The 14,729-nt window shown below is 63.6% G+C and overlaps 1 protein-coding gene across 3 annotated transcripts in view; it reads right to left on the bottom strand.

The window, feature by feature from the left end:
* SBNO2 (strawberry notch homolog 2) overlaps nucleotides 1-12,357 on the bottom strand; it is a 43,945-nt gene extending 31,588 nt beyond the window's left edge. For all 3 annotated transcript variants that reach the window (XM_029215988.1, XM_029215989.1, XM_029215987.1), the window contains exon 1: nucleotides 12,250-12,357. The gene's annotated coding sequence lies outside the window, so the exon portion shown is untranslated. The remainder of the gene's footprint in view (nucleotides 1-12,249) is intronic.
* Nucleotides 12,358-14,729: the final 2,372 nt, after the last annotated feature.

The raw sequence follows: 14,729 nt of genomic DNA on the forward strand, positions 1-14,729 counted from the left end.
CACGCAGGGGGCAAGCTGATGCTCCCAGCACCGCAGTGCTGCCGGGGTGGCCCTCCTGCTGTCCGGCCACCCCCTCCTGGGGACCCGGGCTGGGACCTCCAGGGTGAGGGCAACCCCTTCCGGGTGGCCAGGCCCCGCCGCTCTCCCGCCCTCGTTCTCAGGCCCCTGAATAATGTTGGCCGGGGGCTGCTCCCTCCACCCACAAAGTGGGCCTCGAGCCCTGGGAGCCCAGCATGAGCCGCGGGGGGGCGCACCCCCAGCTCTCTGTACCTAGCATGTCTGGCAGAGAGGAAGCCGACCAGCCAGCAGCTCTGAGCTGGGGGGCCCACCGGGGCTGGGAAGCCCCATACCTCTGCAACCAGGTCAGGCTTGCCGAGGGTCTCCGGGTGGTGGGGGCCGAGCTGAGTGGGGAAGAGCCCCCAGACCCAGATGGGGCTAACGTCGCACAGGGTCCCCACTGAGAAGGAGGGCAGACACCCAGCCGGGAAAAGCTGCAGGGGCCAACCTAGCCCCACGCGATCCCCCCCATTCACACCCGCCTGTGGCCTGGGACCCCAGTCCCCAGGCCCCATCGCCCGCCTCGGATAGCAGGGACCCCAGGCTGGCGGAGCACACCTTGGGAAGCAGCCCCAGGACATTAATCACCCGGGGAGGCAGGAAGGGGAGGCGGCTGGCACTCCCAGCCAAGCCCAGAGTGAAGAAATCCTCGGGACTTCCAGTAATCACTGCCGCACACGGGCAGCTTGTGCAATCCCGTGGGGGCGGGGAGGGCCGCCTGCACCGGCTGGGCGGCCCGTGCGCGCCTCGCCCTGCGGCCCAGAAGGAAAGGGGCCCGGGGGCCGGGCCACAGCCCACAGCTGCGTCCAGCCCTTCAGGAAGGGAGCAGAGGCCGGGCCGCCCCGCTCTGCTCAGGCCTTGGGCTCCAGCTGCTGGCCGGCCGCCAGTGCCACGGCCCCCAGCCTCCTGCAGGCCAGACCCGGCGGGAGGAGGAGGAATGCGAGGCTGCTCTGGGACCCACGGTCTCGGTCAGGCGGACGGTCAAAGCCCAGCTCCGCGTCTAAGGGTCGGAGAATCTCCCACAACTCGGGGCGCCTGAGCTCCTCTGAGCTTCGGTTTGGTCATCGGGAGGATGGGCTGCTCGGGTATGAGCACAAGGCTCATCTGGCGCGCAGTGGAGCCCAGAGCCTCCGCGATCCCAAGCCACTCCAGTGACCGCTGCCTCCGTGGAGGCCCCGGGAAGCTCCTCGATTCGTGGGACCCCTCAGCGGATCCACCTGGGATGGAAGGCGGGCCGGCTCGCTGTGTCCCTTGGGTCACTTGTCTGCAGCAAGTGCAGGGCATGTGTCTCTGCCTGAGACCCCCACTAACCCCACTGACACCCGTGCTGCCACAGCGTCCCTCTCTCGGCAGCCACACCCCGAGCACCACCGACCCCGTCCCACTCGAGGGCACTTCCAGGCTCTGCGGCTGCGGAGGGCGGGGCTGCTTTCTTGGGAAGCACCATCCAGAGCCCACGGCCAAAAAGCACGGGAGGGGGACCCCGGGCCGTCCCCAGGGTGCGCTGCGGCCGAGGAACCCCCCCGGCTGCAGGCCAGGCTTGCGCGGCCCCCGTGGCCCCTGTTCTGAGCAGCAGCCCCAGCAGGCTCAGGCCCCACGCCATCACCTGCCATCCAGGGCATCACGTTCCCCCAGCAAGAGGTCTGTTCCCGCAGCGAGGGCTCCATGACTGGGTGGGAGTTCCTGTAACGGAGCCTGTACATCCTGTCCTCTCAAAGACACGGGGCAGGGGGCATGCCTTGGGGACCCCGCCAAGCAGGCGGTTCAGACCAGGACCCGGAGGGGAGTGTGGGGAGGGGAGCGATGTGCCTGCGAGTCAAGGCGTCTGCTGGGCACCGTCATCCGGGATGGGGCAGGGGGGACGCGGTGGGTGGGAATGAACGTGGTGCCGCCTGGGGGTCGGCAGCGCCTCACATGGTTAAACGGTCACCGTGGCAGCCAAACGGTGGGCACAGCCCAAGTGCCCACCAGCGGATGATGGATAAACGCCATGTGCCCTCCACACACGGGGGCATCACGCAGCCACGCAAAGGGGTGAAGCCCTGACACTCGCTACCACGTGGACGGACCCTGAGAACGTGATGCTCAGTGAGAGAAGCCACACACAGAAGGACCCACAGGGTGTGATTCCACTGATGGGAAACGTCCAGAACAGGCAGATCCACAGACAGAGAGCAGTTGTCGGGGGCTGGGGAGGGGTCGACACTGTGCCCACCACCATCCCCATGCCCCCAGGGCCACCCCTATGGTGTCCCTGTCCTTCGATGCCCCAGGCCCAAGGTCATCTCCCCGCCCCCACCTCCACAGCCTTGGCTTCCTGCTCCCCCGTCCCACCAGTGCTGGCACTGGGGCAGCCCCCAAACACAGTCCCCCCACCCATCCCCTCACTTTCTGACCTCTGCTAAGCAGCCCCACCAGCCCCGCCCCGGCCCGGGCTCAAGACCCTGTCGCCAGCCCCAGAGCTGCAGAGGGTGACCTCGCCACGTCCCTGGGGGGCTTCCAGCCACCCAGGATCGACCCCACCAGGCGGGGCCTTGGGGCTGAAGGAGGCCGGGTCAGAGTGTATTTTTAGACGTGAGCCCCATGACACGTGCCGCGTGGGTGCCCACAAGGTGCTCTCGGGGAAGGGCCCACGCTTCACCCAGCTTTGAGTTGCAGGATTTCCTTTTGAGATCAGGTTTCGAATGAGTCATTGTAAAAGAGAAAGATCAAAGAATTGGTGGCCCAGACCAGACGATGGGGGGGTGGGGGGGCGGAATGTGGGAAGAGGCGAGATCTGGGACAGCCAGACCCCTAGGATGCGCCCAGCTGGCAGGTGACCGCGGCCACCCCTGCCTCTTGCCTGAGCCCACTTCACCCCATCACCCTGGCCGGACCTCACCGCGGGGCCGGTGTCCCCAGGGCAGGCCGCTGGGTCTCACCCACGATGCGTGCTACTGGCTCAGCCCCCCAAGCACCCTCAGAACCGGCCGCCTGGACCCCCTGCCGGGTGGTGCCTGGCCCCACTGGCCACTTGTTATCCGGCCCCCCAGGAACTGCGTCTCCAGGCATCAGGAACCTGCCGGCCTCCTCCAGGCCACAGGACGGCAGCCCTCTGGCCACCCCTCCACTGGGCTCTGAGCAACAGTCCTGGGATCCTGGGACGGGGGGAAGAGTTGGGGGCTCGTGGGGACAGAGGCCCTGGTGGAATCGGGAGGCCTGGCCGGGCCCCGACTGGGCTGAACGGGGTATCTGGGGAGGGCCGGGGTGGGGAGCTCCCTCCTCGCCCTGCTGGTCAGAGCCAGCCTGGGGTCAGTCCCCAGTGGGGGCGCCCGGAGAGGCTCCGTGCTGAAGTCGGAGGGATGGAGGGACAGGGATGCTCGGGCAAGGGGATGGGGCCCTGTCCTGCGGGCACCGGCCATGCTGAGGTCCCACCTGGGCTGGCTGGCACCGCTCGGCTGTGTCAGGACCCCCAGGAGGGCACGTGCCCCTGGACAGTCACCTCCATGGACAGGCCAGAAAGGGAAGGAAGCCTCAGGGGCCTCCCCACCAACTGAACAGGCCCGGTACTCGGGTGGGACGTATGGGGACACAGGGTCAGCTGGTGAGCGATGGGGGTACGGGGATTTGGTGGACAGAACCCAGTGTGCAGGAGGGAGGTGGTGGGACAGAGGAGGTGTGCTGGAGAGACTGGTGTCCCCCAAGTTCATGTCTACCAGGAACCTGGGAATAGGCCCTCATTTAGAAATAGGGTCTTCACAGATGAAATCAGTTAAGATGGGGTCGTACTGCAGTAGGGTGGCCCTAACGCAAAGACTGTGCCTTTATAAGAGGGAAATTTGGACACAGAGACACAGGGAGAAGCCACAGGAAGACAGAGGCAGAGGCCGGGGTGATGCAGCCACAGGCCTAGGATACCTGGAGCCCCAGGAGCTGGAAGAGGCGGGAAGGATCCCCACCCCCCAGCCGCCCCCCACCCCAGCCTCTGGAGGGAGCACAGCCCTGCTGCACCTTGATCTCAGATGGCTGGCCTCCAGAGCCAGGAGAGGATAAATCTCTCTGGTTTAAGCCAAGTGTGCAGTCAGCTGTTACGGCCACCCCTGGACACTCGGACAGGACGGGGAGGATTCCTTTGGCCTCTTCATTCAGCAGAGCCAAGGAGCCACCCTGACACTGGGCTCTAATTCCTGCCACCCGGGGCTGGGCGCACCGCTGACCAGGGCAAGGCTGGCACCAAGCGTGCGACCCAGGACCTCCACGGGTTCCCAGGAGGCCTGTGGAACACAGCAGCCCTGGGATGCCAGTGGTGGGGAGGGCCCAGCCCCTGAGCACACGCCCATCGGGCGGGACGGGGAGCCCCATGGTCTGGAACAAGGAGGACGAGGTGGGCCCGCGGAGAAGGCCAGGGGTCCAACTTCCAGTTCTGCTGCCAGTGGGGGGAGGACCTGCAGGCTCCCCAGCTCCCACACTTCACTGCCAGCGGGTGGCTGAAGTGACAAGCAGTCTCTTGCAAAACCTCCCGGCCTACTGGGACACAGACCACCCCCCGCCGGCCCCCACCCCCATCACGGGGCCACAGCATCAGAGCCTCGGTCCCGGCCTGGTACAGTCAACACCAGGCCGCACGGAGGAGGCCCTGGGGGGAGGGCAACCACAGCAGAGCCAGACCACATGGGCGCCGGCCACAGGGCACACGCACGGTGACCCCGGACGCCAACCCAGGGACGGTGCCGCTACCCCAGGAGCCACCACGGGGGCAGGCACATGCCTGAGGACAGGCCCCGGCCAGAAAAGCAGGTGGCGGGTGTCAGGGCTCCCCCCACGCATCTCGGACAGACCAGAGGCCAGGAGGGCAAGGCCAGCCATTAGGAGAAACTGCACCCCGGGATGCAGAACCGACCCCAGATCCAGGTGACAGAGCGATATTTGCTAAATGTTTATGCAGAAAAGGAGACCCTCAGGCTGAGTCCCAGAGGCACCAACCCGGGCTCACTTGCACTGGCTGTGTCCGTGCCCACAGACCCATCCGCGTGTGGGCACAGAAGAGCCGGCCTGGGGTGCTCTGATGGCCCACGGCAGGGTGGGTGCTTCACAAAGCAACTCACACACCCAGAGCGGCCGCCCCAAATCTATAAGGACCTGTCGTTGCCTTACAGCCCTCAGAAGGACAGTCAGTGCCCCCACCAGCCCTGAGAGCACAGCTTGGAGGCACGTAGCCCTTTGTATCCACCCGAGGGCCAAGTGCGGAATGGGGTTGAAGACCGGGAGCTTCCTTAGTCACAGCTGGGGATACTGTGCCTGGGTCTTGGGGCCTCGGCCCCTGGTCCCCACTCCCAGGTATGGTCCAGCCTTACCAGGGGAGAGCCCACAGGATGAAGCTCCAGCTGGGGTGCCTACTGGCCCACCCTTGCTGCTGGCGGACCTTCCAACCTACGTCCACGTGGACATGTGTGGAGCGGCTGCCCACAGCGGCAGGGCATCTTCACGCGGGCTTCCTCCACTGGGAGGTGCGTGCTCAGGGCCTGTGATTACTCGTGGTCTTTAAAAGGCTTTAGAGGGGGCTTCCCTGGTGGCGCAGTGGTTGGGAATCAGGGGACACAGGTTCGTGCCCCGGTCCGGGAAGATCCCACATGCCGCGGAGCAGCTGGGCCCGTGAGCCATGGCCGCTGAGCCTGCGCGTCCGGAGCCTGTGCTCCGCGACGGGAGAGGCCACAACAGTGAGAGGCCCGCGTACCGCAAAAAAAAAAAAAAAAAAGGCTTTAGAAGAACTTCCCTGGTGGCGCAGTGGTTGGGAATCCACTTGCCAGTGCAGGGAACACGGGTTCGATCCCTGGTCTGGGAAGATACCACATGCCACAGAGCAGCTAAGCCCATGCGCCACAACTACTGAGCCTGTGCTCTAGAGCCCGCGAGCCACAATTACTGAAGCCCGTACGCCTAGAGCCCGTGCTCTGCAAGAGAAGCCACTGCGATGAGAAGCCCGCGCACCGCAACGAAGAGTAGCCCCCACTCGCCGCAACTAGAGAAAGCCCGCACACAGCAACGGAAGACCCAACACAGCCAAAAATAAATAATAATTAAAATAAAATAAAAGGCTTTAGACACACTGAGCTTGTGGTCTCCTCTGACCCCCAGGTCTTCTTCCCCTGAGTGGATGTTAAAGCCAAATCTCAGCAGGCCCAACTTCCTAGTCCTTTGACACTGATGTGCCCCAGTCTGTCCAAGCTCTGTGGGGAGAAGGGTTTGTCCCTCCTGTTGCTTGCTGCTTGATGACAGGAGTGTCTCAGGCCAGCTGGCATGCCAGGTCTCTCTACCCAGCTCCTCAGAGAGTCTGGAGCGAGACAGTGGCTGGTGCTGCCCACAGCCAAGTCGCACTAGTCCCAGGTGAGTGGTCAGACCTGTCAGTACCCTCCTTGGGCTCCTTAGGTCCAGCCTGGTGCCAAGAACATCCTAAGAGACCTTTGCCCAAGGCAAAGGGCACCCGCCCCCAAATCACAGCAGATGGAGCCTACGTCCCCTTCTCCTGTCGAGATGAAGGACCACAAACTCAGGCCCTCTCCCAGGCCTGCAGGTCAGAAGCCCAGGCGAGCTCGCTGGCCCTCGCCTCTGGGTCTCTGGAGGCCCGGCTTGGTGCTGATCCTGTCAGCAAGGTGGGGCTGCAGCCCAGCTTCAGCAGCAGCATATGGAGGCCCCTTGAGCTCCGACTCAGTCCCCTTCAGCCTCCATGGAGAAAGTCCTCTGCTTATAAGGACTGTGTGATGACACTGGGCCCCCCGGGGAATCCAGGGTCCTCCCCATCTCAGGGCCCCTAATTTAATCCCACCAGCAAAGTGCCTTTGTGTGTGGGGTGACACGTCTGCAGGTCCCGGGGCCAGGACGGGGGCATCTCTGGGGCCGTTACTGAGCAGACTCCTGAACCCAGCTAGGACACAGCCCACGAGTGGACAGGCAGCCTGGTTGGGACTGGCCTGACCCTGTGCATGGTACCACCCCACAGGTGTTGGAGGTGGTGACGCCGCCAGGGAACCTCCTCAGGGCCACAAAGGGGCTGTGGGGCCTCCTCTGCGCAGGGATGCGGCCCGGGGCTTCCAGATGGGCTGGTTTTGCAAGGGGAGTTGCAGGTCTGGATTTTGGGGTGCAGTCCCAGCATGGGATGCCTTCCTCCTGGTGCCCACGGTGCTGGGGGCAGAGTTGCCAGACTCTCCAGTTACAACCCAGCTCCCCCCCAACCCAGGGTACTCCTGAGCGCCACCCGACGCCCACCTGCAGGCTCACTTACCCTGAGCCCGGCGCCCAGGACGGTGGCTGGGCCTCTGGAGGGCCTGAATCTCACGGCACTGCCCCCAAATGCCCCGGCCCGCAGACATACCCCGGGCAACACCAGAGGGCCCCCACGCCCTGTGGCACCATGGCCGGCCAAGGAGTGGGTGGTGGGGAGGGTCTCACGCCCCCACCGTGAAGCTTCCAGGGCCGAGCCCCGCCCCCAAGCCGTGCAGGCCACGCAGAGCTTTGCAGACACTCCGAGCGGCTCTGCTGGCGGCCCCTGCCGAGCTCCAAGCCCCCCAACGCCACGGGGCTGCGTCGTCCGGTCCGCGAGAGGTGAGGGCTGAGGGCTGAGGGGCCAATCCCTCAGGCTCGCCCTGCCCCCACCACTGTCCCAGCTCCTGCGCCAGGCTTTCCTCACGTACCTCAGGTGCTGGGGGACACCCGCTCCTGGCGCCTCCCAGCCAACTCCACGCAGGATTCTCACCCCATCTCCATCCGGCGATGAGTCACAGCCATACAGGCTCACTGCGCCAGCAGCCCCAGGACGCTCCCTCCTCCCGTCCTCCTCCATCCCGCTTCCTGTGTCAGCCTCTGACCCGGGGGCTGCAACTCCCACCCCAGCTCCCGGGAAATGCCAGGCGCCGGCCTTCCGGAATGTGGCCTGGCTCCCGCGCCAGCTGCGGACCTGGCAGCGAGGCCGGCGAGACCTCTTTCGGTTTCACTTGGGGACTGGCTGCAATGGGGACGCAGGCCAACCCGGAGGGAGGTACCTGCCCGCAGAGAGAGGGCGCAGCCCGGGGGCCAGGCCAGCGGGGGAAGGCGCCAGCGGGGAAGGCGGGGCGGTCGCCTGCCTGGAGGGAGCGGGTGCCTGAGGACCCAGGGAGGCGCGGGGTGACCGCTGCCCCACTCCCGCCCCCCCCCCGCCCCCAGCACACAGCGGGGCCAAGTTCAATGCCTTCCCTGGTGGTGTCCCTGCTTGCCGTGCAGGAGACACCCTTTCTGCCCCGTGGGCTGCACGGGGGGAGCGCCGAGCCGACCCGGGAGGGGACAAGTCACCTAACGGGTGAATGCAGGGTGGGGGGGTGTCCTTGCCAATCAGGGGAACCTACAGGAGGGCCTGCCACCTCCTACAGGGCCAGGCTTCAGCGAGGGGCTCCCAGGCCTCCCACCACAGCCCAGGCACCAAGGCCCAGGCACCAAGGCCCAGACACCAGAGCCCACGTCCCCGCAAGACCGCTTCCTGCCGGTGGCAGTCAGGGCAGAGCTGGGGCTTGGGGGCTCCCAGGGGAGCCTCGTTCACCCACCATAAGATGGGCAGATGGCACCTCCGCTGCCCTCCTTGTGGGGCTGGGAGAAGACAGACCTCCACGCTCTGGGCCGGCTGACGCCCGCTCACCCCAGGCCGCAGCACTGGGCATCTGAAGGCTCAGTCAGGCCCTGCTATCTCTCTTTTTTTTAACACTTCTTTGTTTTATGGAGACGCGATTCATACGCCATACCTTCACCAATTTAAAGTGAACAATTCAGTGGCCTTTAGTATATCCAGACTTCTGCAACCACCACCTCCATCTAGTTTCAGAACATTCCGTCACCCCAAAAAGAAACCTCACTCCCATCAACAGTCACCCCCACCCCCTCCCCAGCCCCTGACAACCACTAACCCTGTCTCTCTGGATTGGATGTTTGCCACCAATGGAGTCACACACTGTGTGTCCTTCTGTGTGTGGCTTCTCTCACTGAGCATCTTGTTCTCAAAGTCAGTCCCTGTCGCTGTACATAAACGACAGTCCTTAGCTCTGCCCCCCACCCCAGGGGGCTGGCAAGCCCAGAGCCTCAGAAATCGCCCTCACCTGAGTCACCTGCCTGAGGGCAGGGCGGCCCCACCTCCCAGTGAGGAAGCTGGTGGCTGTCACCATCGCAGGAAGATGAAGGAAGTTTGCTGTCCTCCCCAGCCCAACTCAGGTCACCCATGTGGGACTGACCCGCCAGCAGCAGAGGAGAGGGTAGTTCCAAGGGACAGGGACTGGGGTTCCACTCAGGGGAGAGGGGGCCCACGGACACCAGGCCGCACCCAAGCTGGGCAGATGGGGAGATGGTGGGTGAGCAGGGCTGGCCAGGCCTGGACCGGGCCTGAGTGACCTCGCTCTCGGCTACTCCAGGCAGCCTTCCGTAACCAGCCCTCCCCGCATCTGAACACACGGCCCTTGGCTGTGGAAAAGTGGCTGGAGATGCTCCAAGCCTGCCCACTGACGGATCGCACATACTCAAGACACACACACACACACACACACACACACACACACAGTGCAACACGCATGCACACGTGTGCACGTGGTGCTCACACGTGACGCGTGCACACTCTGGCATGTGTGTGCACTGCTGCACACGAATCTGCACACATGCACATGCACACAGACACACACGCACCCCCTGGAACTGTGCTGACACCCTGGGGGCCTGTCTCCCCACTCTGTGTGTCAGCCTCCAGATGCCTCTTTTTGATGACAAGACCCCCCTGCACGGAGAACAAGCAGATCCCCGCACCCGGCAGCCTCTGTAAAAGCCTCAAGGGTGGAGGCCGTCCTGGGAGGGAGGCGGCCTCTGGGGACTGGGCACAGTTGCCTCTTTATTCCCAGCCCAGCTGTTCACGTGGCCAGAGCCCTGTGCTGGGTCAGCGTTTCCGGCCCGGCCCCTGCTGGAGGGGTGTCTGAGACTTTGCTAGAACCAAGCTGGGCCAGCTGGGCTGGTCATGTTCCCAGTGGGGGCCAGCTCCGTTCCCCCACCCCACCCAGGTCGAGGTGGTCAGGCAGCCGGAGAGCACTGGCCCTGGGCTGCACACCTGAGGCCCACCCCACCTGGACTTCAAAGCCCACTGCATCTTCTGTGCTGTGCCACGAGGCTCCCCTGGAAATCAGGCCCCTCATCTGGGCCCCGGGGCCCACCATCCTGCCGCCAAAGTGTAAACATCTCCCCAATGTGTGCGTGCACGCGCGCGCGCACACACACACACACAGGGTGGGTCCGGCTCCAGGCAGGTGTGAGTAGACATCTCACAGAGTTAAACAAAGGGCCCTCCAGCCCTCCAAAATCCCAGAGAGCCTTCCCCTGGGTCCCCATTGGCTGTCCCCGGGGACAGTGTCTCACACTCGCCAGGCTCCCCAGGGTCTGTCAGGCGCCTGCCTGAATCTCCCCAGCCCTGGGGTGTCCCAGGACCACCCTTCCCCAGACCACCCACCCAGGGTCCAAGCAGACAGCCCTGAACAGCCATTACCCATCTGTGGGGACTCCCCTGGGAAAATCCAGGGCGCTTGGAAGAAAAGGTGCAGTTGGGCTGGCGGTGGCTTCTCCAGACTGCCCAAGAGCCCCAGGTCTCAGCCCCAAGGACAGGAGCCCGCAGCTTCTCCTCTGTTCACAAGGGTCCCTGAGGGCAGAGCTCCCCACACAGCCAAGCACGAAGGGCCCAGGGCAGGGACGGGAAACACAGGGTCAGGTCCAGCCCTGGCCGCCCAGCCTGGAGGAAGGGCAGGCCTCACATCCACTGACTTGTCTGGAGTCTCACGCCTCTGACAGGTGGCCTTTCTTCCCTCCGGGCTCTCCAGCCCCTGGGGACCAGCCCCAGATCCCTCGAACCTTTCGTACGGGGACAGACCCACCATGGTGGGCTCGGGGCTGGATCACCTGGCCCGGCAGCAGGTAGGCAGGTTCCCACCTAAAGTCCGTCCGACACCAGCCCCCTCGCCACACGTGGAACACTCACTCGCACCCCCCCACCCCCACCCCGCGACTGCCAGCAAGCTCCATCCCAGGCCACATCCAGGCCTGCCCCTCATGCAAACAGATGGCAACAAACCTGGCTGGGCCAGGCAGTGGACAGGCAGAAAGGATGTCCAGGGCAGGCGGGACCAAGGCGCATTCCGGGAAGCAGAAGCCGAGGGGGGGCAGACACACTTCACACGCTCGGTTCTTTTTCCTTTTCCAGGACGTTAACAACACGATGCTATGAGACACTCCTGCCTGGCTGTCCACGCCTCTGCTCCCCCACCCCAGCCTCTCCCGGCCAGTGCTGGGGTGCTGGGAAGGGGCCTCACTGTCCCCATCCACCGTCACAGGCTGCTCCTCCACCCACTCCAAGCCCCGACAGCCCTCTGCCCACCACCTCCCCCGGCACATCCTTGGGGGCTGTTTCCAGTGCCAGCTCCAGGAGACACTCCCACCCAACACGCTCTGCCAGCTCAGCTAATACCAGCAAGGCCCCCATCCCAAGGCCACAGGATCCCACCCGTGGAAACACAGGGAACAACAGCCCCAGGGTGGAGAAGCCAGGACAGGAGGGGTCCTGGGAGAGGGGACACTGAGGAGGAAGGGCAGGAATCTGCAAGCAGCCTGGGGTCAGGAGTCACCCAGAAAAGGGGGGCTAAGGTAATGGAGCTGGAGAGTCACAAGAAGAGAGGGATCGGGGAATGACGGAGGAGCAGTCGGGAGGGGGTCACCAACTGCAGGAGAGTCACAGAGAAGTGCGGGGTCAAGGGTCACCAAAGTAAAGTCCGGGGATCACCAAGACGGGAGGGGTCAGGGAATCGCCGAGGAGGGCGAGAGGAAAAGGCTGGGGAGTCGCCTGGGTTCAGGGTTCACGCCAAGGCGAGTGTCGGGCGGGGGTCACGGAGCAGCGCAAGGTCGAGGGTCGCCGAAGAGGACGCGGTTAGAGTTCACGACGGACGACGCGGTCGCAGGATCGCGGCGGAGGACGTTGTCGGGGGTCGCCCAGGAGGGCGGGGACACGCCACCGCGCTCCCCGCGCCCGCTGCCCCGGAACCCCGGAACCCCAGAACCTCCGGCCCGGGGCGCTGGCGGCCGCGGGGTGCCAGGGCCCGCGCAGGCCGGGGAGCGCGGCTCAGCCGGGCGGGGACGGCGGGGCCGGGCCGGGGGGTGGGGCCGGGCGCGCCTCACCTCGGACCCGGGTCCGGCCGGGCGCGGAGCCCGCGGCGCCTCCGTCCCTCCGAGCTTCGCCGCGGCAGCGCTCACTTCCGGGTTTTGGGCGCCATCTTGGGGGCCCCGCGCACTTCCGGTCATGCCGCGGGGCGGAGCCTCTGGTGGGCGGGGTCGTGGGCGGGGCCATCTAGCGACGGCCCCTGAGCCCCTTGAGACCCTTCCGCCTTAGGGAGAGGCTCGGACTACATGGATCCTGGATTTGAATCCCGTCCTGACTGTTACCGGCTACCCTCGCGAGCCTCAGTTTCCTCTTCTGTAGCATGAGGAATCACCCCCACCTGCAGGCCTTTGCACGGCTGTGCCCTCCCCTGGTGCACTCCAACCCTGACCTGTCAGCCATTGGGGCTCTTGGACAACCCAGATCTTGGCCTCGAAACCATCTGAAAGGGCCCTGGGTCCCCCAGTCATGCCCCCTCCCTTTATTGCCTCCCCACCGAAAGTAGTCTGCTCATGAATCTGTCTCCACCCCAGAATAGGAGTCCTGGGACCACCCCCCACCCCAATGGGGAGCCTGACACAAGGGGTCTGATGAGCCCCAGGGGCCACCAGGAGAAAAAGCAGGATCCTCTCAGGCAGGGCCACGGGGTCTGGGTGGCTCCCCTCCTGGCTCCCTCCCTGTTAGGGCTTCTAGGGGCCTGACGCAGATGATGCTGGGATTTGCCTTACTGCCAGGAACAGGGTGGGACTCAGCCCTGGCACAGACAAGCTGTGTTCCTGCGACTAGAGCCCACTGGGCCCACCACGGGGTGGGCCTGGTGGTTCAGGCAGAGCCAGGGCAGGAGGCACCATCCCCTCCCCAGCAGGATGTGCAGGAATGAAGACACCACCATATCCCTGGACCCACCTCACCACCAGCCAGAGGCCTCCTGTACCCCTTGAATTTAGAGATCACCTCTCCACTTGCTTATCTATTCAGTGAATTCTTATGGATGCTGCTACGTGCCTGGAGACAAATCCGGGGCCCCAGAGAGGACTCAGTTCTCAACCCCGCCCTCAGGAAGCCCCCAGGCTAGGGGAAATAGGGCCAGGATCAGACACTTCCATCTGCAAGATTCAAGCCTAGAGCCCAGGGAGGAGTACAGTGTCTGCCTAGGGCATCATGGAAGGAGGGGTTGAGGGAGTGTTGAATCTGGGGCTTTGAAGTTCAAGTAGGAGTTTGCCAGGCAGCTAAACTTAGGAAATTATTATTATTATTATTTTGGCCACACTGTGCAGCATGTGGGATCTTAGTTCCCCAACCAGGGATCAAACCCGCACCCGCCGCATTGGAAGCACGAGCCTTAACCACTGGACCACCAGGGAAGTCCCAAGAAGGGCAAATTATAAGCTGTTCAAAGCCCTGGTCTGTTTAAAATCTGTTTGCCCTAAAAAATTCAGGCCAAGGACCCCTATGCCCAAACCCACAAGCACAAGGGAGGAGATGGGGAAACTGAGACCCAGAGAGAAGTGATTTATCCAGAGCGAGCTTCACTTTGGCATGTATGGTTTTTGGCAATTGGGTTATAACCTTGACTTTGGAACTATTTTTTACAGCTAATGAGAAGAAATCAAATTGAGCAACAGAGACTTAAGCTTTGAAAGGTGAATAAACTGATTTACAGGGTATCTGGTGGCATTTTCCTGTTTCCACTTACACAGCACCAGCCACACAATTTGCAGGGCCCAGTGAAACGTGAAAACGCAGGACCCCTTGTTCAAAAAGCATTAAGAACTTCAAGTTGGAGACCGCAGAGCATTCAACTGAGCAGAGCACCACCGCCACCGCCCCAGCGCCAGGCCTGGGCAAGGTCCTGAGTCACACGCCCCCGAAGCAGGCCCTGTTCCCACTGTGGCCCTCTGGGGTCGGGACCGGTATTACCTACGTTTTGCTGGTGGGGAAAGTGAGGCACAGAAGTGTTTTGCAGCTGGCCCAGGTCAGGGAGCAAGCTGCAGGGAGGCGTGGACTCGACCTCCACCACGTCCACCTCGGGTAAACACAGGGTCTCTATGGGTAACTCTGCCTGAAATGGGGGCAGTTTGCCCAGGCCGGGGTGGGTCCAGCCATCTCAGCATGGAGGAAACTGCCAAGTTTGGGGATGTCTAGGGACTTAGTCAGATTTGGGGATTTCCAGGGAATCGCAAGAGGAGGCCTGGGAGAGCAGAAAGGATGCAGCTCTGGAACTCGAGGCATGGCTCTGGGCTGGGTTCTGTGTGACCCCTGAAAAGTGAGTTAACTTCTCTGTGTCTCCGTTTCCTACGGATAATAGTATCTATCTCCAAGGCTGTTCAGACAGCTAAATGAACAGTGCCTAGTATTAAGCCATTATGAATATTTCCAGGTGAACATCTGGATCTGGTCACCTAAGTGAACACTCAATAGTCAGAAATGCCCAAGGCTCCTCGTCCGGTGAGGACAGGGCTCACAGAAGGCCACAGGTCTTTCTGGTGAAGCGCTGTTT

This window comes from Monodon monoceros, unplaced genomic scaffold (genome assembly GCF_005190385.1).
Source record: "Monodon monoceros isolate NGI ecotype Baffin Bay Population unplaced genomic scaffold, NGI_Narwhal_1 Super_Scaffold_12, whole genome shotgun sequence".
In the NCBI taxonomy this organism is placed as follows: Eukaryota; Metazoa; Chordata; class Mammalia; order Artiodactyla; family Monodontidae; genus Monodon; species Monodon monoceros.